General features: G+C 44.1%; 1 long non-coding RNA gene and 1 pseudogene across 3 annotated transcripts in view; both read left to right on the top strand.

The window, feature by feature from the left end:
- Nucleotides 1–26,234, top strand: part of Gm32124 — a 64,670-nt gene that overhangs the window by 18,624 nt on the left and 19,812 nt on the right. The window contains exon 4 of one of the 3 annotated variants that reach the window (XR_003956548.1): nucleotides 1,075–1,201. This is a non-coding gene — a long non-coding RNA (predicted gene, 32124). Of the gene's footprint in view, nucleotides 1–1,074; nucleotides 2,079–26,234 lie in introns of those variants that run through there. The other 2 variants (XR_378145.3, XR_378144.3) reach the window with 2 other exon arrangements.
- Nucleotides 2,162–26,234, top strand: part of Gm20124 (predicted gene, 20124) — a 54,076-nt pseudogene continuing 30,003 nt past the window's right edge.

The following is a 26,234-nucleotide window of genomic DNA, read 5'->3' as shown; positions in this document are numbered from 1 at the left end:
AAGTCGTACGTTGTATGTAATTCTTTGTCTAAGGGTGGGATCCTGTGAGATTAAGTTAATATTTAATTTGGTCTTGTTTAGGCAGCCATATTGGTGAGCTCTCATAGGCAATAGAGACTTCCCAGGTTGGGCCTTGGTGTAAGATGCACAAGGCTGTGCTGCGCTATACAGCTTTTTATAGGAGGCTCCTCTTGGTGGGAAGGGGGTTGGTTTCTTAATAAACTAGAAATAACCACAGCTGATTACACATACATGCCATAATAATATGACTATATTATAAACAGCTGATATTCCCCTTGTTCATGTAGATAAAAACCTTTGAGAGTGTTGTCTTACACCTTTTTCTCTATCAAGTCACTATTGCACAAAAATGAAGCATCGAATAAACAGATGAACAAACAGAAAATTCTCTAGCCTTCCATGTACTTGTAGTGCTGACCGCCTTATGAGACCACTTTACTAAGTGTATCAGTCAGAAACATTTTTCCCGAGCTTCGTAGAGTGGCAGCTATCGTTCAAGGAACACTGAGTGTTCTGTGGCTGCACTTCCAATGTTCAATTTACATGGCATCGGTACTTCTCGGTGAGAATTGATGCCTACATGTCTTAGTTTCCTCATAAAAACTTGGTTCTTTAACCTGAGTTCTGCTCCCAGCAGCCACATGGCAGCTCACCATTGCCTGCCACTCCCGTTCTAGGGGATCCAACATCTCTGGCTTCCAATAACACCTGCACTCATGTTCACATACTTAAGTATAATAAAGTTGAAGCATTTGAGAACGAAGTAAGTAAACTGCTACATGCTGGCTCACGTGTGGTTGGTGGGATTATCGGGATGTTGTCGTGGTTACTGTCACACCATCTTTGCCCTCTTCTTGTCTGTGTCCCATGCACCTTCCAGCTTCCATTCTCTCTGTCTTCCTTCTTTATCTCTCTAAGGCTTTGTTTTCATTCCTCCCAGCTTGGTGGATTTACCGTATACTCCCTTGCTACTGTACCATTCAATGCAATCTGCCCCATGTTGTCTCCTTCTGGTTCTGTTTCTACTGACCCATTTCTCACCTCTCTTTCCAGAACTCACTTCAGAACACAACAGTTTAGAAGCCAGGAAGATGCATGAGCCTTCTGCAGCTCACCAAAGCCTGTCTGCAGGTGAATTCCCAACAGTGGACTTGGGTTCCAGGAGTGTGCTTCTATGGAGGTAACCCCATTGATGGGAGGGAGGGTTTGTCATTCATGATGCCATTAGGCTATGTCTCAGAGATATTTATGGTGCTAGCATATACAGTATAGGGGTTATTTTGCCTTTTGTATTCGGAACTGCCGAGCCACATATTGAGCCGATCTATGTTTTAAAACCAGGCACTCCACTCTTAACTTGTAAAGAGGCTTGCTCTCTGTGGGGCAGGGGAGGGGGATCCTGCCCTTGTTCCTTCAAATCCTCCTTATGGTTATGATCATGATCCTCCTGTCTCAGTCTTCCTGATAATCCATGAGCATGGTCCACCTGCCTCAAAATGTACCTGTTGTCAAGTCCCTCCACCCCAGGTCCCACCTTTCTACTTCTAAGTCTGTGATATGAAACTGAACCCAGTGAATGTCCAGCAGGGTAAGGGAATGTCCAATAGGGTATGACCACTTAGCACTAGAGGAAACGAAATCCCCTTCTCCAAGAAGCGAGATGCCCGTCTCTTGGCTGCCCCTCCAACCCCATTTCGTGAGGTGAACTGTGAGGAGGTCACACTCTAACCCTTTCCTGAGCCAGATCTTGGCAGCGTTCTCAAGGGCATCTAGCATGTATCTCAATGAGCTAGCCTTGGCCTGGGACCTTCTCAGTGATCTTAGCTGAGAAAGTCCCTGCTCGTCCTGTGATGGTGCTGAGTGTCTGGAATGTTCTGGAGCCTCCTGGAGAGCAGCAGCAGCAGCAGCACCGCTTTCTATCGCCGGGAAGTTTGTTTGGAAGAGAGTGACGGACAGGCACAAAATGGCTGAAGGATTTCTGACAGACAAAGCTTCTCGTTAGTGACTTGAAAGGACGCCTTGATCCAAAATAGTATTAAACAAGTGTTTCTTCAATATGAGATCATTATGTGTCTCTTCTAAATCCAAATACTAATTGCAACCTTGCTGTGAGCACGCAGCATTAAGACGGCCATAGCCATGGTAACAGAGTGCCACGGGAAGCCGGAGCCTGTCATCTGCACGGTGTCTTTAGTGGTTTGGGTGGCAGGCAGCACTTCCTACTATGTCTCTAATGTCCAGCTCAAAGAGGGAACCACACCGCACACCTTCAGGTAATTCTGCCTTGCAGGCTCTGTTCCCTTTGAACATCGCCCGTCTTTATAATTAATCTCCGCGCAGGATGGCTTGCTAATGCCCAGGCAAAAATGCAAGCACAAATTAAATGTTCAGCAGGCATGGTACAGTGGCCATTTACATTTCAAAATTATGACTGTGATAGAAACTTTTGTGTACTTATAATTGGGCTGATTTTTAATATCCAGTGATAAACAACTATGTAAACAGCCTCCCCAAGATTTTACACTTAAGGGGGAAAAAAAAACACTTTAAAGGAGCTGCTTAAAGTCACCTTCTGTTTTGCATGATAATTGTAGTAAGATAATAAACAACACAGGGCACGGAGTACAGCACTTCCAGACGATAAGGTGTCATTTATATGAAGATAATTAGGCATTTAAAACTTACCAATACCAATTTAAAAACCTACCAATTAAAAAAAAAAAACCCACCAGTGTGCTTACAGCAAGCTCGTTGAAATAAATTTCCATCTGCTTTCCCTACGAACGTGTCCGCAGCCCGCTTAGCGCCAAGGACACTGGTTTCGCGTGTAGGAAGTGAGCTGCAGATTAACAGTTCATAACCAATCCTTTCTATACGAATGAAAAGTGTATTTTTTTTTTTTTTTTGAGATTTACTGTGGGCATGTGAGCCATATGCCATTGTTAAAAGAAAGGAAACAGTTTTGTTGGAGGTGAGCCTTGTTACTATTAAGACTCAGGTGTGTACGGAGCCCCACCCACGTGAACGGAGCTCCACCCACGTGAACGGAGCCCCACCCACGTGAACGGAGCTCCACCCAAGTGAATGGAGCCCCACCCACGTGAACAGAGCTCCATCTACATTTTTTCCCACAGCTCAGGACAGGATGGGGTCTGGCATTCACACTCAGAAGTGAAGGCTCTGAGCTTCATCTTAATAATCAATGAGACAAAATCCACCTTCTCAAAACACTCCCTGAAGATGTACCAGGAAGTTCACATAAGACACTAACGGGGTTACACAGTCTCCTACAAAAGATGGGATGTCGCATTTAGACCCCAAGATAATGCAACATAATGCAAATTTCTTCCTCTCCTCTCCTCTCCTCTCTCCTCTCCTCTCCTCCCCTCCCCTCCCCTCCCCTCCCCTCTCCCTCTCCCTCTCCCTCTCCCTCTCCCTCTCCCTCTCCCTCTCCCTCTCCCTCTCCCTCTCCCTCTCCCTCTCCCTCTCCCTCTCCCTCTCCCTCTCCCTCTCCCTCTCCCTCTCCCTCCCCCCTTCACATTTTTGGAGGCTGGGTCTCATGTAGTTCAGCTGCCCTCAAGTTCATGATATCCTTGAGGCTGACTTTGAACCCCTGATCTTTTTGCCCCCACCTCTCAAGTATTAGGATTACCCAGTGCCATAACAAAATAACTATCGGATTGATAGCTTTTAAAAAAATTTTTAAGGTTTATTTTTAATTATGTGTGTGTGTGTGTACACATGTGTGTGTGTGTGAGTGTGTGTGTGTGTGTGTGTGTGTGTGTGAGTGTGACATGTGTGAGCGCAGGTGCCCACAGGTTCCAGAAGCAGGTGTTGGATCCCTTGAGCAGAGAACTACTGTAGCTGTGAGTGCCTGATGGGGGTGATGGGGATTGAGCTAGGGCCCTCTGTAGCACTGAGCCATCTCTACAGCCCACAGATCAATAGTTTCTTTTCAGAGTCGTTATTCTCATTACATCCATTTGGTCTACCCAGTCCTTCTGTAAGCATTTACTGGTTTTGAGTTTCATGTCAGACATCACATCACATGTGGCAGTTCATAGATGACATCATGTCAGAGATAAACTGAGCTGCTGAGTCTACAATGTATCCAACTAAAATGTATGAAAGGCAAGAAAAAGAAAGGGCGTGAGTTGGTCGCCCTACAGGAGCTTTTGTGGGACAGGGAATGTTGAGACTGAGGTCTGAAGCTTTGGGAGGTGTTTATTGCAGGCTGAAGAGAGAGGAAGAGAGAGGAAGGCATGGAGAAGCCCAGCCACCATGGTTCCTGCCTCTGGCTTGCTGCTTACAAGTACCCATCTTGGGAAGAGAGGCCCCTTCGTCTTGCAAACTTTATATGCCTCAGTACAGGGGAACGCCAGGGCCAAGAAGTAGGAGTGGGTGGGTAGAGGAGTGGGTGAGGGAGGGTGTGGGGAACTTTTGGGATAGCATTTGAAATGTTAATGAAGAAAATACCTAATTAAAAACAAACAAACAAACAAACAAAACCACACCGCGCTGGAAGCCTCCCCTTGAGCGCTGATGCTATGTATGGTGTGCTTACAGACAGGAGCGTAGCCTGACTGACCTCTGAGAGACACAGCAAGCAGCTGACTGAGACAGATGCAGATACTTACAGCCAACCAATGGACAGAAGCCAGGGACCCCTGGGGTTGAATAAAGGAAAGGCTGGAAGAAGCTGAGGAGGAGGGCAATTCCATAGGCAGACCAGCTGTCTCAACTCACCTGGACCCCTGAGACCCCTCAGACACTGAGCCTCCAACCAGGCAGCATGCACTAGCTGGTATGAGGTTCCCAACACATATAGAGCAGAGGACTGCCTGGTCTGGCCTCACTCGAGGCCCCAGGGAGTGGGGAGGTCTGGTAGGGTATGGATGGGGACATTCTCTTGGACACAAGGGAATGGTATGGAATGAGGAACAGTCAGAGGGTAGACCAACAGGGGAATCATGACTGGACTATAAAAAAGATTAAATAATAACAATTTTTTTAAAAAAAGAATGGATATTTCTCAGGGCACAGTCGCTGCCTGAGGTCCTCAGAGGAGCAGAGTTTCCTTGGGTTTCACTCAGTTCCTTCTTATTTCTTTAGCCTGTCACCAGCACAGTTCCTATGAGCTGGGAAGCTGTTGGTATAGCACTTTTAGTTTAACCCAGGGGAACTGTCTAAGGCAGAGCTGAATTGTCTAGAGCTTGTTGCTGCCACTGTGGCTCTTTAAGGCATTCACTCTCAGTCTGGCAAACCCATCAGAAATTCGAGTTTGTACAAGGAATAATGTTTCTCCCATAGATGAACAACAATGCTTTCCCTGGATTTCTTACCGGTTTCTCAGAACCATTTCATGAATAATCAAAGTTGGTTTTATATACGAAGAAGAAAGCAAGTCAGAGCCAGTATCCTTAACCATGTGTTTCCTTGTTACTCCTTCAACATGCACTTCTTGGATACATTTGTGTGCCAGACACAGTAGCCTCGCTCTGTGCATGATCCCTAACACATTAAACAAATCACCATAACTCATTTTCTCATCTGTGATATTTTTCAATATGTGGAATACGTATTTTGAGTTCACCGAAGTTGTTGTCACAACAATGACGGGTGTTGGATCGTGTGGCTGCTGACTCCCTGTCACATCTTTGTATTGGGACAACTCAGCTTTGCTCTCTAGTCATCCCTCAACCCTTCTCAATGAGACCAAGGCTGCATAGAGCTTCTGCTGTGCTGGATAGGCAGTCAAAGGACAGTCAAGCCGTTTACTTGTTCGGTTAAAGACATCCATAGAATGGCAACTCGATTAGTTTACAGATGTCTTTTATATAAGACACTTTCTTTGTCATTAATATGCACCCATTCTGTAACTAGCAAGAATCCTAATTTTCTGCTTACTCTGCTGACATGAAATATCATGTCAAGTTGAATTATTTAAGCTACATTTGGGGAATGTTTTAAAGAAATATTTGACACATTTTTGTCTTGTAATTGGGGTGAAGATTGAGCACTCTATGTAAAGCACTGACATTTGAAACATCCCCTGATGAAATTTTGAATGGAGTCTCTCAGCTAGTGCCCATACTGGGAACTGGTTTGAGAATTATTCTTTTTGGCACATCAGGAAGTATCCATTTCTATCGAAGGGAGAGTCAAGAGACTCAACCAAAAGCACAATCATAGGTGCTACTATGTGTGTTTGGCCAGAAATAAATTGAATAGATTTATGTTGGTGCTAAAAGTTTTCTTTATAATATCACTGCTGTGGTTATATTGACTGTCTCCTTGGACACATGACAGACACAGCCAAATCTACCAAGTAGGTGGTCACCAGACAATTTTGTCAGATAACCACTCCTAAGAACCTGTAGTAAGAAGCTAAAGGGTCTTCAGTTTTGAGTATGCCAAAATTTAAAGACTTGAATGCACATTGTTCAATGCAAACACATTTTATGGGTGACCAATACAACTATAGAGTTCCTTGGGAACAAAGTGGGTTTGAACAGTGCTGTGGACTCTGGCCTGTTTTAAAGATCTGCTGCCCCAAATTACTTAACATACACTTACTAGTGTTGGATGAGGAAGACCCAACTCATTTCCTTTACTCTTTGTAAATTAGCACACACACATTTTCTTGGGAATTCAAGCTTCCTAGCACTTATTTCTCAACACAATCTAACAGTTGGAGGGGTAAAGTGGAGGCTTTGCTTCTGGTGCCCAGGCTTGATGGTTCATGTGGGCTGTTTGCCTAGAAATTATGTCAGAAACGTATGAATTTGAGTAAGAAAAGAATTCAGGGTTTGGTAGGATCAATTCAGGAAACAGTAGACTCTAAGAATGTCAACAGAGTTCCTCAAAAACTTGGGGCATGGAACAGCTGTCTCTGAGTTTCTCAGCATCAAAGTCATGGCTGGACGTTAGTTAAGTAGGTAGCCTATAACCAAATGTAGCAAGATGGAGACTTATCAGAAGCAGGGCCCTGAGTATTCACTTTCTCATGAGTGGTTTTCCTTTTAAACAAACAATCAAACACATAGCTCTTAGCAAACTGAAGAAGGAAAGCCACTGTAGACACGGAGCTCTGGGAGGTGAGAGAAAATGGCCTTTTCCTTCATTGTGAACCTCAGTGCCATGGCCTTCCCCTGTCTCTTTTTGTTATTGTTGGGATCCCTGCTCACTGAGTAATGAATAGTGAACCAGAATTAGAATGAAATAAATCCTGACCCATTGGAGACCCAAAGATTTCTGCTTACACATGTATTTGGATATTAATGATGTCTTTAATATTAAATCAGGAGAAGTAGTAATAAATTAAATTGATTCAACTCCGATTCGCTTAAGTACTTTTATATACTTTCATAATTACACTCCAAAAGCAGGAAAATTAGAAGAGGAAGTTGCTGTTTTTTTTTTTTCCCACAGCAGTGTTAGTACTGGTTGATATTTAATTGAGATCACATCTCTAATCTTATTTTTCTCCCACCGATAGCTCATCTTTATTCCTATTATCTTGTTTTCAGTGCAGAATTATCACCCACTGGTTTTCAATTACAGAGGTGCCCGTATTGATTCTGCTCTTGATTTTTACTCACAACTGAAAAATGCCTCATTTAGGCCTGTAATGCTAGTGTTCTGTAGTGTTCTCCTAAACATTAAAAATCATCATCGATTCAAAGTACAGAGAGATATCACTCGTAAATAACACAGCTTAGTTATAGAGAGCAACAGGGAGACAGACTCCAAATTATTTTAACTCAAATCGCCATTAAAATGGAAGGAGGCAGATAGTGATGAAAACATGATCACCATATGGAGGCCAGCCCCATGTCAGTCACAGCATCCATGATGAGCAGCTGGGCCTGTGGTCTTTGGGGAGCCTCATCTCCACACAGGAACCTTCCTCTTCAGTCTTCACTTCGACTTTCAAAGAACTGCTCTGAATCCCCTCAGTGCAAGGGTGGTGCATGTGTAAATTCGAAAGCGTGCATGCAAATTCACAAGCGAGTGAGTAAACTCAGAAGTGCACGTGTAAAGTCTTAAACTAGAACTAAATTTTCTGAGTCCAGATTTTACACAATTCTCAGGGTTACATTTGTGGGGCATAAAAAGCTGCATAGAGGCTGCGAGAAGATACGGAAAGGACAAGAACTTCCGGGCAGCTTAGGACAAGCCAACCTGAGACAGTGACTGTGCTTTTATGACGCTCTCCTACCCAAACCCAGGCTTTGACATTTCCAGGTGACAATGGTGGGTCTGCTTGGTGACAGCTGGGATAAAATCCCCACATTGGAACGGTCATCTTGGCTTGTTTTTATTATTCTTGCTTTTCTCTCTGGCATGGGGACAATGAGGTGGCGTCAGATTGTCCTGGGCTCACAGGTGAGCCCCGCACTCACCTGCCAAGGAACTCTTAATGTTTACCTCATTCCTAATATCAGCAGACTGACTCAGTACCCCAGGTGGCAGAGCGAGGTCCCACGGACTCCCTGTGTATCATGGTTTTATCTATGTGAGTGTCACTATTCCCACTATTTCCCACCTTTAATATATAAGCAACTTCAGAATTAAATTTTTTTGTAGGGGACATATTCAGTTCCTATGAGCAGCACAGCTGAATTGAGCAACCTCAGCTTGAAGAGCTGAGCCCATCATCTTGTGGATTTCATTGTGTGAAAAGAATGCCTGTCACTCGCCTAGGGAGATGGCTCAGTAGACATGGTGCCTTGTCTTAGTTATTGTTCTGTGGCTGTGAAGAGACACCACCACCAGGCAACTTACTTAAAAAATAAAAAAAGGCATTTGACTGGGGCTTGCTTACAGTTTCAGAGGCTGAGTCTATGGCCATCTTGGTAGGGAGCATGGCAGAAGCCGGTCTGGCATGGTACTGAGGAGACAGCTGAGAGTTTAAGTCTGACCCATACATGTGAGGCAGAGGGAGAGAGAAAGGGAGAGAGAGAGAGAGAGAGAGAGAGAGAGAGAGAGAGCTGATTCCAAATGGCATGAGATTTAAAAACCTCCAATCCCAACCCCAGTGACACTGACACACCTTCTCAACAAGAATCCTGCCCCCCCATCCTTCCCAAACAGTTCCACCAACTGGTACCAGGCATTCAAACATATGAGCCTATGGGTGCCATTCTCACTCAAACCACCACTTGCTTGCTCTGCAGGTGTCAGGAGCAGAGTCTGGACCCCTAGAAATCACACACAAGGCAGGGGACAGGGAGCCCTGCCTGTCATCAGTGCTAGGGAAGTGATGACACAAATGGCGCCAGTTGCTTTTGAGCCACTTGGTTTCTAGCTTCCTCTTGGTGTTGATTTAGATATACTAAAGCTGACCTACATGGAGGTTGGTAAAACACTGAGAGGTGCAGGCTGAAGTCACTTCCCACAGACACAAGCAGAATCTCAGGGCACAATGGAATTAATATTAATGACGCCACATGCCAAGTCCTGCCTGTGCATGGTTGGTTTTTCTTACAGTGTTTGTGACTTTCCCTGTCCTGGCCCGTCTACAGCTGAATGCCTTCTGACCTGTGACCACAGGAAACCAAATGCAAGCTTGCTCATGTTTTTCTCATGGGCACTGTGGCCCCAGCCCCAGGTACAGAGTAAACTTGCTGGTATATATATACCACATGGATCAAAGACAAGGACGATGGACAGACGGCTGCCTGTTGTACCCGTTCCTGGCATTTGCCCTATGGTGCAATCCGATTGTTAAACATGCTGTGATCGGGAATGTCTTCATCCATATTTCTAGGTGTGGTTATGTGGACTCAGCTTTGGTACTAATTCTCCAGTGTGTAAAATGAACAATCTGCATCATGTCCACAGTGTGGGAGGGGAAGGAGCTGCTTGCAAAGCATCTGGGCATCTTGACTACTCAGGAAAGAATTGCTTCCTGTATTCTCAAAATAATCCAGGGCCGAGTAGCAGAAATATAAACAAGTGTATATATGTATAGTAAATAATGTATACACATAAGATATATACATAACAATATGTGGCAACCGAGAGGCTGGAGTACGCATTCTTCTGTTGAAAATTATAGTAGCAAACCTAATAATCACTGCTATTTATTTAGAACTCAGGGTTGTTCAGAATGCACCATGCTAAGGACTTTATACGCCATTCCCCGCACAATGCCAGCAGCCACCCTTTGCTGCAGGTGTTATTATTAGCCCTCTTCCCCTGGGATAATAACACAAGATTGCGGATATTAAGTAGTATCATGTTCAAAGTGACAGAAAAGGAGGATGCAGACGCAGCCGTATCTCATTTAGTAATTTCATTACTATTTTTTAAGGGAGTAAGAGAGGTTTCTTTTTCCCCCATGGCCGTATACAAGTGACCATGACCCAGGAATACAGATTTGGGTCACGCCAAATACCACGTAAATGTGGTAACAGTTTCATGAAGGTTTTATAGCAACAGAACAAAGACAACAATACATGAAGATACTTCTGGAATCAGGGGGGTGGTTATAGCGAGCAGAGTGGGGGAGTCACTGCTCTTAGAGCCTGAGGACATCAGCGACATTCTCAGTCTTTTGAGTTAGTGGGAGCCAGAGGTCTCTTCAAACACTCCAAAGGATTTTCCTAAGAGTTACACAGATGCCAAGTCACACAGAGAGAGGGGTGATAAATGACCATTAGGAGCTAAGATAGACCAAGGTAATTGTCAACACCTTACTCTATTTGTTTATTTGTTTGTTTGTTTGTTTGTTTGATGCTGCCATATTTGTGTGTACAGTTGGGAAAACACACAGTGTGAGCGGTGGAAGGCCTAACCCCGAGACATCTGACTGCTCCCCCCGTACTGGGTTCAAAGGACTTCCCTTTATCTTGCAACCTCTAAAGCGTCATAGAGCCCAGGAGGGAAGACCCAGAGCACCATCTCCTTGGAAGCAGCTATGGTAGTTGACAGGCTGGGGTTTGTTCAGAACACGCAGGTTGCCATGTAGATTCTGCAGGAGCGATGGCTCACAACGTGCCTAAGGGCTCATCTGCCAAGTGAGATGCCATCTGTGCTTGAACGCTAAGACGGACAACTATCTTGTTTTGGTAGCCTACAACAAGACAAAACTTTATTCCTAATGGTCACTGGGACAGAGATGTGGTGTAGAGAGCACAGCAGCTTTCTGGGGGAGAGATAACCTGCTTGTGCCTGTGGTTCAGGGGTGGGTTTATGGAACAAATCTCAGCACGCCATCTTGGGATCTAGATGGCTTCTTTTTCAAAATCATCCTATCTTAAGCTGTGTTTCCAACAGCAGAAAGATAAGGGGGTGGGGGAGGATCACCTGCTTTCAGAAAATGCCGCTCACTGTGGTCTTTTCTAATGAAATATCCGGGAAAACAAAACTCTGTGTAAGGAGGAAACAAAGTAACAAAATAGAAGAAGGGTCTCGTCTGCTGTGAGCCGTTTCCTAAGTAGCAAATGTGACTCTGGCTGTTGGCAGCCTTTATTTATTTGTTTGTTGGTGGAAACACTGAGAATAAAAATAAAAATGATCCTTTTGTGATCTTGTTTGGCCATGACGGATTCCTTCAACATTGCCATAGTAACTGAACACAGTGCTTTTATGAATAGACCGAGATTTCTAAGGCTTGAGTTTTCTGCCAAGAACGGAGCACAGGACCGAGAGAGAGGGAGAAAGTCAAGGCAAAGACGAGGAAGAGAAGCGAGGTGTTGATTTCCTGGCTCTCCTCTGTCTCAGGTTAGTAAGTCTATGGCCAGGCAACTTGGGATGGTAGCACGTCCTAAGATTGTTTCAGACATTTAAAATTTGTCTCTAACAGCAAGCAAAACCACTTAAAAAAGAAAAAGCCTCTCTTTATATTTGTTACACTTTTCCTTGCTGTGACAAAATACCAGACAAGAAGGCAGGTAAGTGAGGAACAGTTTACTTTAGCTCTGTCTGAGGGGGTCCAGGGTATCATGGTGGAAAAAGACATGGCACCAGGGACTCGAGCAGTTGATCACATCATGTCCACGATCAGGAAGCAGAGAGTGAACAGGAAGTAGCCCAGAGCTATCACACCTCAAAGCCCACCCCTGTTCACCCCCAGCAATCTACTTCTTCCAGCAAAGCTGCGCTCCAAAAGATCCCATAGCCTTCCCAACCAGCACCACCAACTGGGACCAAGTGTTCATTCAGCATGTGGGTCCATGGTGGACACTTCTCACTGAAACTATGGTATGATAGAAGGCAGAAGGCAAGAATCACTCTACTGGGGCTGGTGAGATGGCTCAGTGGGTAAGAGCACTGACTGCTCTTACAAAGGTCCTGAGTTCAAATCCCAGCAACCACGTGGTGGCTCACAACCATCTGTAATGAGACCTAACGCTTTCTTCTGGCACATCTGAAGACAGCTAGAGTGTATTTATGTATAATAATAAATAAATAAATCTTTGGGCCAGAGTGAGCAGGGACTGAGAGAGCAGAGTTGACCTGACTGGAGTGAGCAGGGGTCCTAAAAAAAAAAAAAAGAAAGAAAGAAAATCATTTTTCTGGACTGTCACATAATGAGAAGAGGAAAAGGGACCGCTCTGTCCCGAGGAGCTAAGGACATGCTGTGAAGTTGCCTGGTGTGTTTAAACTGAGGTGAGCAGGTGACAGCCTCCCTCAGGAGGAAAGTTACTCAGCCACCTGCTTCTACTTCTCATTTGGCTGAAGGTCTTGAGAAATATTTCCCAAAACAACAACAATAAAGAGAACAAGAAGAAGATGAAGGTCAGCGTAGACAGTCTGTCAGACAGCTCAGAGCACTGGGGACAAGAGAGAAAGGAAAGCAAATGTCTTTGATGGACAGCTACAGAACAATACTTGTGTCCAGCAAGGAGAAGCATGGGTATAGTGAGAGCCACGTGCCACCATGTCTCTTCATGACTGCCTCAGGCATTTGTCAACGGAAGTGAACTAGAATATACACACACCCATACTCTCTTTATCTTCAGTCATAGTAGCATCCTCCTAGTTTCCGAATTCCATGTTTTACCCCTGTCATTACCCGCACCACCCCCTTCCTGTCAGAAACTGTAGGCCCAGCAGGTCACCCCTCCTCTGAAGTGATTTGCTTTACCCAGGACATGCTGTCCTCAACTCAGTGTCTCTACCAGACCGCCCAAAGACTTCTCAAATCCAGTGTATTACAATCCACACTTCCTCCTGAGGTTCCCCTACTTTTCATCTCGGTAGACAGAAGGGAGTTCTTCTTTCTTCTGAGGGCCAGACCCGAGAAAGCTTGATGGGTTGTCGAGGTGGCTCTGCACCTAAGACTTGTCATCTGAGTCTGATCTCCAGAATCCACATGGTGGGAGGAGAGAACTGACACAGTGAGGCCTTCTGACTGGCACAAGCGCCACAGCAAGCACCCATGCAATATGTTTATAAATCTACAGAAAAGAAGAGATCTCGACGCCTGTCTGTCTTCAGAACCATACAGTCTGTTGAATTCGGGACCTGACTGAATCCCCAGTCCCTCCGTTGCTACTGCAGTTCTGACGTAAACCACCATGATTCCTTAATATCAATGAAACACTTTCCTAAGTTTCTGTTTCATCCCTTCTAGCTCTGTGGCAATAATGACTTCATTAGGATGTAAGCCACTTGTCTGGTCACATAGTGCTCCATGGTACCCTGAAGATGAGCCACTTATTTGATTGCATAGCTCTACCTGGTGCCCTCCAGCCTCCTGGTTTGAAGCACAGAAGCTCATTTCATTTCACCTAGCTACAGGGTTTAGGGCAGAGCATCCTGTACCTGTGCCTTCCTCCATCCCCTCCCTCCCCTCCCCCCTGCCCCACCGCCCCCCCAGGCTGTTCTCTCCTGTTCTTCCTTCACGAAGCTGAACTTAGTGACAAGTCTCCTGACTTAGGAGTTTACGCATGATGTCCCTTATAGCTGAAGTATAATGTGTTTTGTTTTGCTTGGGTTTTCTGAGACAGGATCTTGCTCTGTAGACTACACTGTCTTGGAACTCCCTATGTGTCCCAGATGACCTCAGCGTTCCTGCCTCAGCTTTCTCTCCCAAACTGTGGGATTACAGATGTCAATACCCACACCCAGCCTAGCGCTCCACTCATGATGGTTCCATGGCTTACACCCCTCTTCCTAGCATTTATCAGAACTAATCAATGTATCACTACTCGCCTATACATTTTACTTATGCATTTCTTGGTCACTAGTCCTTCATCTCTGCAGGAGTAAGGAGGATACCTAGACTTTAGCAGGGATTGGAAAATGTTTTGTTTAAAGTTTAGATAGAGAAACATTTTTCTAACTGGCACATATTTGTGACATAACCCCTGCCCTCAAAAGAAATAGAAGAGGCAAGTGTAGACGTTTCCATATAAATCCTTCAACACTGTTTAAGTGTGTGTGTGTGTGTGTGTGTGTGTGTGTGTGTGTGTGTGTTTCTGTGTGTGTGAGAGAGTCAGAACATCATTTATCCTATGCTGGCCCTAAACTCATTTATCCTATGCTGGCCCTAAACTCATTATGTGGCTGAAGAGTATACCTGGTGCCTGGGATTGCAGGAGGATGCCACCAAACCCGATGTGTGCAGTCCTGGGGATCCAACCACGCCCAGAGCCCTATACTGCCCTTTGACCTTTCAAAATACCATGTTCTAAAAATCAGCCCAGGGGTCTGCTCTGAGGAAGCCAGACTGGGAGCGGGTGCTAGCACTCTGGCTCCGAGAGAAGCTGAGAACCATTCTATTTCTATTTCCCTGGCCGTAAAAGAGGATTAGCATTTGCTGCTTCCCGGGAGTCTTTTGAGGATTCTTTCATTCATGTAGTAATATTTATTGAAAATGGTAAGTGCTAAGTAGCATTATGCCTAATTAATTAGGTCCTCATCTCCCTGGTGTGGGCTATGATGTCTGGCTGGTCATTAATAAAATATGCTGGGAGCTTCACAGATTTCCCTTTCAGAGTTCTCCTGATGGTTGCCTGAGCAGTGCCCAAATTGGGCATCCAACCCTTTAGTTAAGTACACACAGCTGTTTGAGTTCAAGCACACTCACACGTATTTCGTTGTCAGACAATGCAAAATCGGAAGGCACTGTAAATTCCAGTTAAGGAGGAGACAGATCACAGAAGATCCCAGGCTGTGGGCAGTAATACCAGGAAATCAACTCTAGACACAATTTGGAATTTTCCTGGGTAAAGCCAACAAGAATCCCAACCCACCCTCTGAAAATGCCAGTGGGGTGAGATAGGAGTTCAATAAAACGTTATCTTCTGACTGGGCACCATTGATAGCAACCTAAAGGAAACTATACAAGGGCATGAGGTAAGATATCAGTATAGGCAGATACTTTTATATCTACATATCCTAAGGAAGGAGTTTCCCTCCTGAGAAGGTATTTATAATAAAACTACTGTGGTCTGGACTCTCCAGATGGTAGACACTCACTGCTGCTATTTTACAGTCAAGTGTACCCACAGAGAAAGAAGCAGAGGAGGGGACTCTCACACTAGGTCATGGGACCTTGCTGCCTATGTGTGAGTACTTCACACACTGTAACATATCTCAGCCAGTCTCAGGGAGCATAGCCCAGGTGTGAGATACATCTCAGGACTTGCATCTTATGCCATTCAGACAACCCCTAGCTTCTTAAACTGTCTCACCTCTCATTCTACACCGAGGAAGTTCTAGCATCCGGATCATTTCCTCTTGGGCTATCATAGCATCCAAGTTTCTCAGCTCCCCCTGTGAACAATGAGGACTAACTTCAGGAATCCTGAGTAGAACTCTCCAGTGTCTGCAGAAGTCAGATATCCAGTCTAAGCCTTATACGGCCCCTCCTCTGCTCCCCATGACAAGTAGAAGTCCCTATGTACCTGTATAGCCCATGGCATGGTGTGTGCACCACTTCATAAGGAAACCCTGCTCCATTTCTGCTCCTACCATTAGATGATTCCCCATGCAGAGAAAAATATCAGCTGGCTGGTTGCTTCTAGTATCCTTATTCTTGTGTGTTTGTGTGACCTTCCTGTAGCTTTGGCTATTATGACAGGAGAACATCATTTGGCTATTCCCCTGACAGTTGTGTCTTCTCCCAGTTGGGTTTAGTCACACCTGCCTGTCATCTCAGCGCTCTGGAGACAAGGGTAGGAAGATTGCTGCAAGTTCAGGGATGGCTTGGTACATATAGCAAGATGTTGTCTCAAACAGCAAATAAAAGAAAAAAAATATTTAAAAAGTCTACCTCCTCTCAGCTTCTATACATGCATAGCTATTTCCCATCAACATCTCCCTTTCAGTTTCTTTCCTTCCGTTTGTCAAGTACAATTTATGCCTCATTCCTTTGGCTGTATGGTTTCCTCCATGCAGATAAATGTCCGTTAGGCATCATTTAAGCAAAACGTTCCCAGTGCTTCATCTCTAAGTCAGAGTACCCCGGTTCAGTTGTATGCTCTATGTCTTTTCATGGACAGGTCTCTCAGACTGATGGTTTCTCAAGCTCATCCTTTGTGGGGGGCTGATCCTAGTTTTTCCTTGTTCTTTCCCCTTTGATGAATGAGGCGCCACATGATTATGTCCATTGCAATGCGTGTTCCTCTTCTAAGTCACATTGGCTCTTAACCCCCATTGGGTGGTGTGGAAGATGTAGCTTTTCGGGGAAGAGTCAACTCATTATGACTCTCCGCTGATGAATGGGTGCATTGATCCAGATTTAGAGGGCAGTTTGATAATATCAATTTAGTACAAATGGTAGTAGTAGGTTCATCTCTGAGGCTCGTGAGCTCCCCAACCATGGATTCTTGGCCAGATCATAATACCAAGCATACATATGCTTCTTTCTGTGTAGTGGGTATTAAATCCAACCAGAAAGTAAGTGGTTGGTTACCTCCATAACATCTATGCCACTTGTCTTAGTCAGGGTTTCTATTCCTGCACAAACATCATGACCAAGAAGCAAGCTGGGGAGGAAAGGGTTTATTCGGCTTACACTTCCACACTGTTGTTCATCACCAAGGAAGTCAGGACTGGAACTCAAGCAGGTCAGGAAGCAGGAGCTGATGCAGAGGCCATGGAGGGATGTTCTTTACTGGCTTGCTTCCTCTGGCTTGCTTAGCCTGCTCTCTTATAGAACCCAAGACTACCAGCCCAGAGATGGTCCCACCCACAAGGGGACCTCCCCGCTTGATCACTAATTGAGAAAATGCCTTACAGTTGGATCTCATGGAAGCATTTCTTCAACTGAAGCTCCTTTCTCTGTGATAACTCCAGCTGTGTCAAGTTGGCACAAAACTAGCCAGTACACCACTATTACACTGTTGGGCATCCCTATCTTGCCATGTCTGTGACTGTAGCTCACAGAGTTCACAGGTAAGATTCTCAATGACTTCTTTTTCCACATCAGCTTTCATACCTCCTCTGACACGAAGGAAACCAGCTTGCACAGTGGAAGCTTCTTGCTGACCCAACCTACATGGGTTTCAAGACACTTGTAACAGCTCCCAGGGAGCAGTGACCTGATTGGCCTTGTCTGCCTCTCACTAGGCTAAAGTATCTTTCTAACTGGAAGCATATTCATATCTTTGATTCTTTTTCTTCCCAATGCTAAGGACAGTGCCCAGCATAAGTATATAGTCAAAGCTTTGAGCACGTTGAATGAATTCATGATTAACCTGTTTAATGAAATCTGTTCCCTTCAAGTATCTGATTTTTCCAGCTCGACATTCTGAATTCATGTGGTTTTTTCCTCAGTGGATCTGTTTTCCACCCTGTCGTCTTCTCTCTGAGACACATTCCAAATGTCTAAGACTTGATTTTAAACTGTGCTATATCTACAATATTTTGATTCATATGGCAGATATGGTATTAAAAATATATTTTTTATTACTGCACAATACATAATGAGAAGTATTAATGTAACCTTAATTTTTTTGCCTGATTTCTTTTTAGTCACATGCCAATGGCTATTCCCACTGAGGTGTGGTCAATTAAAATCCTTATTTTATTTTTAAGTGTGTGTGTGTGTGTGTGTGTGTGTGTGTGTGTGAGAGAGAGAGAGAGAGAGAGAGAGAGAGAGGGTATCAGATACTTGGGAGCTGAAGTCACAGAGGATTGTAAACAACCTGATATGGGCTGCTGAGAACCAAATCCGTTCTTCTGCAAGGGCATTATGTCTGATGAGAACAAACTCAGTTCCTCTCCAAGGGCAGTATGGACACCTAACTGCTGAGTCATTTCTTCATCCCAGAAGTCCTTATTTTTTCAAATATATTCCTAGCGAACTAAAACATTTTCGTAATATATTGAGAACAATCATAACTATTTACCCCAGGTACAGGACTTACTGTTTAATGTCTATTTAATTTTTTTGTGGCCAGTCAGAGGACTGCTAATACACTCTACTTATTTTAAAGTATGGGTTGGTTCTTCACCCGAAGCGTTTATACCATGACATCATGCTGTGTGCTTTCTACCCAAGTCCTTGACGGTGACACCGAATAGACTCAAGAGCACCAGACTTGTTCTGTTTTCATTTTTAATATGTGAAATTTGTCAAAACTTTTTTAGAACAATTATTTAGAGATCCTCTTAATCTATTTTGTGCTGCTATCTGAACAGACAGGCTGATTTATAAAGAAAATATTCCTTCTTATAGTTTTGGAGACTGTGAAGACCTCTCTCTGGAGCAGTATATAGTTAGGAACGCTGCTGTGCTATCTCCAGGCTAAAGGCTGGACAGTCAAGCAGACGCCCCTGCTCCTGCGCCTTCGAAGACCTCACAGCCTCCAGACTTGACTAACTCAAGCTTCCCACTCACAGGAGCGCAGCCCTCCCCCGAGCGCCTCCTAAAGGCTGCATCTTATTAACCTTTGGGTTTCTGCAGAATGTATTGAAACTGTAGCAACCTTCCAATGTAACCATGCAGTTGTGGCTCACCCAAGAGGCTGTGTAGCTCCCTGGTTTAATGAATGAAGGCAGAACTGATCAAACCTGGCTTATAGCTGCTAATGGCAGCAAATGATGGGTTCCTTAGAGGCTCATTTTCATTATCTGTCATTTGGGGACATCAAATCTTCATAAGGATCCTGCAAGAATTTGTGGCATAGCACCACGGGCCCACCACAGTGACATGCAAGAGACGAAGAAAAATTATGTTTTAAAAATGGTCAGCACGAGAGATCTGTTAAAGGACCTTTTGGGATATAGTTACAGCAGCAGCGACACACGTCACCTGGTGCGAACGGCGAAACCAGACTGAGCTCAGGATGCAGCCTCTGCGGCCTCCTGGGAAACCATCAGCTTTTGCTACTTTGTGGGGTGCAAAGATTTCTTTTAGGAAAAAAAGATTGTGGGCTGAGATAATTTTCTGCCCTGGTTTCATTAATCACAGCCTCTTCCCAATAAAGAGCCCAGAGGACAGGCTTTTTCTCTCTCTCTTGGTGAACACAGAGAAAAGTGTGCACCCTTCCTCATTATTAACTCGCAATAGTGACCTTGGATGGTGTGATGCCTTAGTCCTTCCTCTGTAGTGATAAACACATTGTTTCCAGTTTCCACCAGGAGTCCCTGCACTTACTTTATAGCATCGGCTGCAAATGTTAACCTGCTTCTCTTTCCTCCTGCAACTTGGCTGCTTGTTTCAGAGTTCCTTTTCATGATTATGTTTTATTATGTTTTCCCAGCTCTTATTCCAACTGCCTTTAGCGAACAGATATATAAAACCAAGAGGCATGTACCAATCTGATCTTCCCAGATTGGGTCTCTCCTTGATTTTAAGATAGTTTGCTTCTTTCAGTCAGTAAGTCAGTCCGTCCATCCATCATCCATCTTCTGCCCCGCTCATCTTGTTCTTGAGGATGTCCGAATATCATCTTGATTCTCTCTAGATCCAGGACGATTCTCAAGGATTTGTTTATTTTTTTTTCTTTCCCCTGCAACTTTCAGAACAGAGATTTAGCTTAATTCTGTGAGTTCTTTCCATGGGTGGATGCTGAACACAACGTTTGGCTGTTTTCCCAGAGTGCACCTTTCTGAGTGAGCACCGTGGTGTCAAGCCCTCCCCAGCCTCTGCCACCCCAGCCACCCCTGTGCTCAGCAGCTGATACCTGCTATGTTTTGAAGATGACACCTGTGCCACCTCCCTGTCTCCCTGGGAGTAATTTTCCTCAATCTGGAGACTTGAACTCACTTAAAGCAGCCAGGGGCTCTCATCCCCTCTTCACCTAACTGGAGTTTATTTCCCTCTTAGCCATGTTTGTGCCACTTCTCCAGCCTGAAGATCATTTTTGGAGATGGAGAAAATCGAAGCAAATTAGGAGCTGCGTGGTTCTTTTTTTCTTTCTGTAATCTCATTTAGCATAATAAGAGGAAAACCAAACACTTCACATTTATATTCTTCCCTTCACTCCTAGGTCGCTTGAAAAGTTTTTTGACCCAATTTTTTACTTAAAAAAAAATCTCAACTTGCTTAGTGTTCTTAATAAAGTGGTGTGGCTTGATTTTTCCTCTAGTTACATTTTTTTTATTCGGTGTGACTTTCTTTGCACACATTCTTCTCAAACATTAGCTCTAAGTCCCCCCCTCCCGCCCCCAAAGCACTCTGCTTCTTTCAGCTTCCCTCTCCCCTTTCCCCTAAATTTAGATAATTAAAATTAAATCCCAGATTTTTATATTTGAGCATGCCCCCACGCTCACCAATCTGAGCCCTAGAAATCAATTTCTTTGCGGTGGAGTCCCTGCCTTGAGCATAAAGCCCCCGTAGAACAAGTCTCATGAACTGTTATGGCTGCTGGTCATCTGCTTAGCGATGAGAGAGGAGGGCTTGGGAAGGATTGTAACCTAAAAGGAGGAACAAGTCATGGCAGCTTGGTCCAAGTCTTCTTGTGGGATGACGTCTTCTCAGAAAGAGAGAGTAGTTCTGTGCATCAGAGGGTGCTGGGTGCCACTAGGGAGAGGAGGGGGAGGGGAGGGGGAGGGGAGAGGGAGGGGGAGAGGGAAAGGAGGAGCTATGTTAAGTGGGAGGGAGGAGGAGAGAAGAGAGGGAAGAGGCTCTAGTGGTGAGGAAAGAGTGAAAAGTGTAAGATGGGACTGAGGGATGGGGGATGGGGGATGGGGGATGGGGGAGGATGGCACTACAGAGTCTAAACTCTTTTGTAAGCATTTTGAGAGCTGACTCAGCACTTGTGGGTCCTTACCATTAGCATGGTGCTTCAGTTCCCAGCATGGGGAATCTGGTGTGTGTGTGTGTCCACAAGTACATGAGAGCATGTGGGATCATGGCTTTGTTTTTCCTTTGGCCTTTGTGAAAGTCTTCAGAAATAAAGGCTCATTAAGGACAACAGATTTTACTCAGTTATAGAGCATCTGCTTAGCATGTAAGAGCTCTGGAGTTTGATCCATAGAAACACACATGTGTGCGTATGCACACGCACACACACACACACACACACACACACACACACACACACACACACACACACACACAAACAGATCACCACAAATACTATCCCCTCCTGGTGGGTACTTGTGAAATATTCTTGAATTAACACAATCATTTTGCTGAGGGTATAGATATGTCTACAATATTTCCCTTTGGTGGCTTAGAGTTCTAACGTTACAGAATTAGCTGGTCCTAATTCCATGTTGTCCATGACCAGGACAGTTTTTCTTCACATTCAGAATTAGTTTTGGAGATAGAGCTCCCTGTTTCTACAAAATGACACTGTCAGCAGGCAGGCCAGGAATTTATCCTGCATCCCACTTTCAAGAGGGTGATTTTCCCAGGAGCTCCCTGGATAATTGAACTGTCTCAGTACAAGGGCAGTTGATCTCCCCAAGAGCATCATGTATGAAAATGACATTTAGAATCACAGAAATGAGAACAACATGAAAATTAGAGAGTCTTACTGTTTCATGTTTTTCCATTTTCATCCTGTTATGTACAAAACCTCTTCACGTCACCATGCTTCCTGTAGAAGGGGATGTCTGGTTTCTTTCCCGTATTCTCTCTCAGCCCTTCGCAGCAAGGAACTTTCCTTAGGAAGAAACACATTGTCCAGGTGTTTAAGTTATTCTTCCTAGTTTACCTAACTCCAAAGATGCATGTACATGAAATTAGGTACCCTCACCTCAGAAAGTTTTAGCTTTCATCATCTGCTCCACAAACTTAAGATCCACCAACACTTGAGGGTCAGGGGTTCTGGCAGTCTTCTCTGAGTTCTCATGGGTGCTCATCTCCATGGAGTGAGTGCATGTGAGGCCACACGACGGGTTTCCATGTCACCAGAGACTACTGTGTCTGTGAGAGTTAGCCCCAGCTTGGAACTCAGTAGTAGATGCAACTCTTGTATGTGGGACATGGTGGGTTCAATATCCAGCACCCCAAAGAAGATAGAAAGCAGGATAGTAACTCCAGTCATTTCTCTACCTATAACTGCTGAAGAGGCCATCTTGGCTGCATCTGTTGCTTTGTTTTTAGACGGGCTTTCTTACAGAACTGTGGGATAAGGTTGTTTCAAAGTGAATACATAAAGTTGGGTTCTAGAGCAAAGTCCTGGGAGGAGAGAAGGGCGCTTGTGGGGTTTGGACAAAGGGTGGGGGAGCTACAGTGGAAGGGGGTGGATTAGTTAGCAAGGGGATGTTTGTAAATCCTGGTACGCACACTAATTTATTATAGTCTATAAAGTGGTTGCCATGCAAGCACACAGACTATGTTTGAATCTCCAGTGCCCACATAAAACCTCTGGTGTTATGGTTTGTGCCTGTAATCCCAGCACTTGGGAGGGAGGAGAGACAGGAGAATGCTAGGGACTTGGTAGTTAGCTAGACTAGCCCATTGGTAAGCTCTGGATTTGGGGTGGGGGGAGGGGGATTCTGTCTCAAAACCTAAGATGGCGATTGAGGAAGATACCAGACACTGACCACTGGCCTCCACACACACCTGCACATGTACATATACAGGAACACCTGCACATGCAATTGATACATATGTGGACACATACACTCACACATGCACACTCACACATGCGCACATGCACACTTGCACACACACACACACACACACACACACACACACACACACACACTGGACCATGTGAGATTATGGATCCCATTGGGTTCTCTTCCCTGTAGCCAGTTCTTTTTTCTGTCCAGTCGTCAGCATTCATTTCTGCATCCATAATTCTCAGCCCATGTTAAGTGTTTTGTAAATATTAGCTGAGCTACAGTCTAGATGTGTTTTAAGTAGCAAATAAAGTCATAATGCTCTTCAAATCTACATGGCTGGTCTTTCACCACGCCTGATGTGTTGGTGTGTGTGTGGTTCTAGAACTTGAACCCAGAGCACAGAACATTCCTGGCACATTCTCTACCATCAAGCTATATTTGGATTCATACCTGGACTTTTATTGCTATGTCACTTAATTTACTTTTTTTTTTTGTTACATTGGATAACTGTTACTTTGGATAACTGTTACATTGGATCACTTTTGTTACTTTGTTACTTTTGCACAAGGTTATATTATCGTTGCCAGGCTTAGAAGACCATGCAGGTGTATTCTGATATGAGTAATGCTACACCCAGCAAACAACTACAATAGGAGACTCGGAGAGCTTTAAGAGACGTCTGGTCTTAGAGCCAGTAATAACTGTTCAGCACATCTGTATATGCAGCCCACTTGCTGCCTTCAGGGGATGGTTCTGGTTTGCGAATGGTCTTCCAGACAAGACCACAAAGGTCCCAGGAGTCTTAAGGTTTAAAGCGGCTCTTTTCTCAGGACCACAGTCTACAGGTTTCACAAGTACTAGATTAAAATAAAACAAAAGAGACAAGACAAAGGAAACTCACTCTTTTTCCAGTGATATGTGTCTGAATCTTAAAATATACATATTTGCTATAAAAATCTTTCCAAAACGTATTTACTTTTTCCTCCTTAACTTTAAAAATTCCACTGGGCTAGCATCTTATGAATATGGAACTCTGTAGAACTGAGGGAGGGAAAATGGTTGTCATAAAACTAACACTTCTTGGCCACCCTTACTGGTGTTTGTGTTGATGGCAAACACGTGTATCTGAATTCAGGCGACTAAAGACTTTCAGGCCAAGGATTTGAAGTTCAAACTGCAGAGTAGGATTCCATGAAATGCTACCAAGTCTAGTATCAGAGGGACAATCTAGATATAATTCCCATCCTAGTAGTCATAAGCCTTATATAGTATTTCAGGAGGTTTTTTTCTAGGGCAAAAATAAATAAATAAATAAAGTCTTTTATTATCTCCTCCAATATTTTCATTTTCATGTAATAAGAGAAAACAGGACTCAGGCATTCACTGAATTTTTATTATATATTGAGAATTATCAGAGAGAGAGCAATAAAAATATAATTCTGAAGGCAGATTTATTTATTATTGTTTATTTCTATGCCAGAAAACAACTTGCAGGAATCAGTTTTCTTCTTCTACCATATGAATTTTTGGAGATCAAACTCAGGTGGTCAGGCTTGGCAGCAAGCACCCTTATTCAACAGGGCCCTCTTGCCAGCCCAGTTGCTGCAGAGTTTTGTGTCCTTGCTATTGATTGCAGAAAGCCCATGGCTCTTTAGAAGCTTGATAGAATAATAGTCACACTGGAGACCATTAGCTGTAGTCATGATAATAGAATTTCTCATTTGAATAATACATTTGCATTTTAAAAATCTCATTTAATCCTCTGAGCCTTGTGTAAAATGCAATTTCTTTCATTTCATAGGAGAGCAACAGACTCATATTTGTCTTAAGGCAGCAGTTTTCAACCTGTGGGTCACAACCACGGTCCCTTTGGGGGCCAAATAACCCTTTGACAGGGGTCACCTAAGACCATCTGAAAACCCAGATATTTACATTATATATTCACAACAGTAGCAAAATTACAGTTATGAAGTAGTAATGAAAATAATTTTATAGTTGCGGTCACCACAACATGAGGACCTGTATTAACTGTTGCAGCATTAGGAAGTTGAGAGAAATCACCACTGGATTAAGGTGATTGATTTTTTTGAATGGCCATGGGGAAAGAAAAAAACTCATTCCTATTTGGATGATAGAGCCAGTACAAGTGACATTGTATAAAAATTAGAATTGTTAGAGCTGGAGAGATGGATCAATGTTTAGGAACACTGACTGCTCTTGCCAAGGACTTGGGTTCTGTTCCTAGCACCCACTGGTGACTCACAAGTCTCTGTAGCTCCGGTTCTGTTCCCAGCACCCACTGGTGACTCACAACTGTCTGTAGCTCCGGTTCTGTTCCCAGCACCCACTGGTGACTCACAACTGTCTGTAACTCCGGTTCTGTTCCCAGCACCCACTGGTGACTCACAAGTGTCTGTAGCTCCAGTTCTGTTCCCAGCACCCACTGGTGACTCACAACTGTCTGTAGCTCCAGTTCTGTTCCCAGAAGCCACTGGTGACTCACAACTGTCTGTAGCTCCAGTTCTGTTCCCAGAAGCCACTGGTGACTCACAACTGTCTGTAGCTCCAGTTCTGTTCCCAGAAGCCACTGGTGACTCACAACTGTCTGTAGCTCCAGTTCTGTTCCCAGAAGCCACTGGTGACTCACAACTGTCTGTAGCTCCAGTTCTGTTCCCAGAAGCCACTGGTGACTCACAACTGTCTGTAGCTCCAGTTCTGTTCCCAGAAGCCACTGGTGACTCACAACTGTCTGTAGCTCCAGGTCTGGAGGATCTGATGCTTTGTGAACTATGCAGGCACTAGGTACACATGTGGTACACATAACCACATGCAGGTAAAACACGTAAATCCATAAAACAAAATACATCTGAAAAATTAAAACTGGGATCTAAAAAAACATGTTAATATCTATCTATCTATCTATCTATCTATCTATCTATCTATCTATCTATCTATCTATCTATGTTTGCTTATTTATTTGTTGTTGTTATTATTTTTATTTGGTTTTTCAAAACAGGATTTCTTTGTTTAGCCCTGGCTGCCCTGGAACTTATTCTGTATACCAGGCTGGCCTTAGAAATCAAGAAATCTGCCACTACCTCCCAAGTGCACCACCTCTTAGAAAATCTTACAATAATATTAAAAGGCAAAAAAAAAAAAAACCAATATGACCTGAAGAGAGACCAGAATGGTTGATAATTTAATATTGAAAATCCATGCAAGATTGGATATCAATGAATACTGGAAAAATATAAACTGGTAGAGCAGTCAGTGAAGAACAAGTT

The sequence above is a fragment of the Mus musculus genome, chromosome 6, assembly GCF_000001635.26.
Source record: "Mus musculus strain C57BL/6J chromosome 6, GRCm38.p6 C57BL/6J".
Classification (NCBI taxonomy): domain Eukaryota; kingdom Metazoa; phylum Chordata; class Mammalia; order Rodentia; family Muridae; genus Mus; species Mus musculus.
Note: the sequence above shows the minus strand (reverse complement) of the source record. Positions and strands in the feature narration are given on the sequence as shown.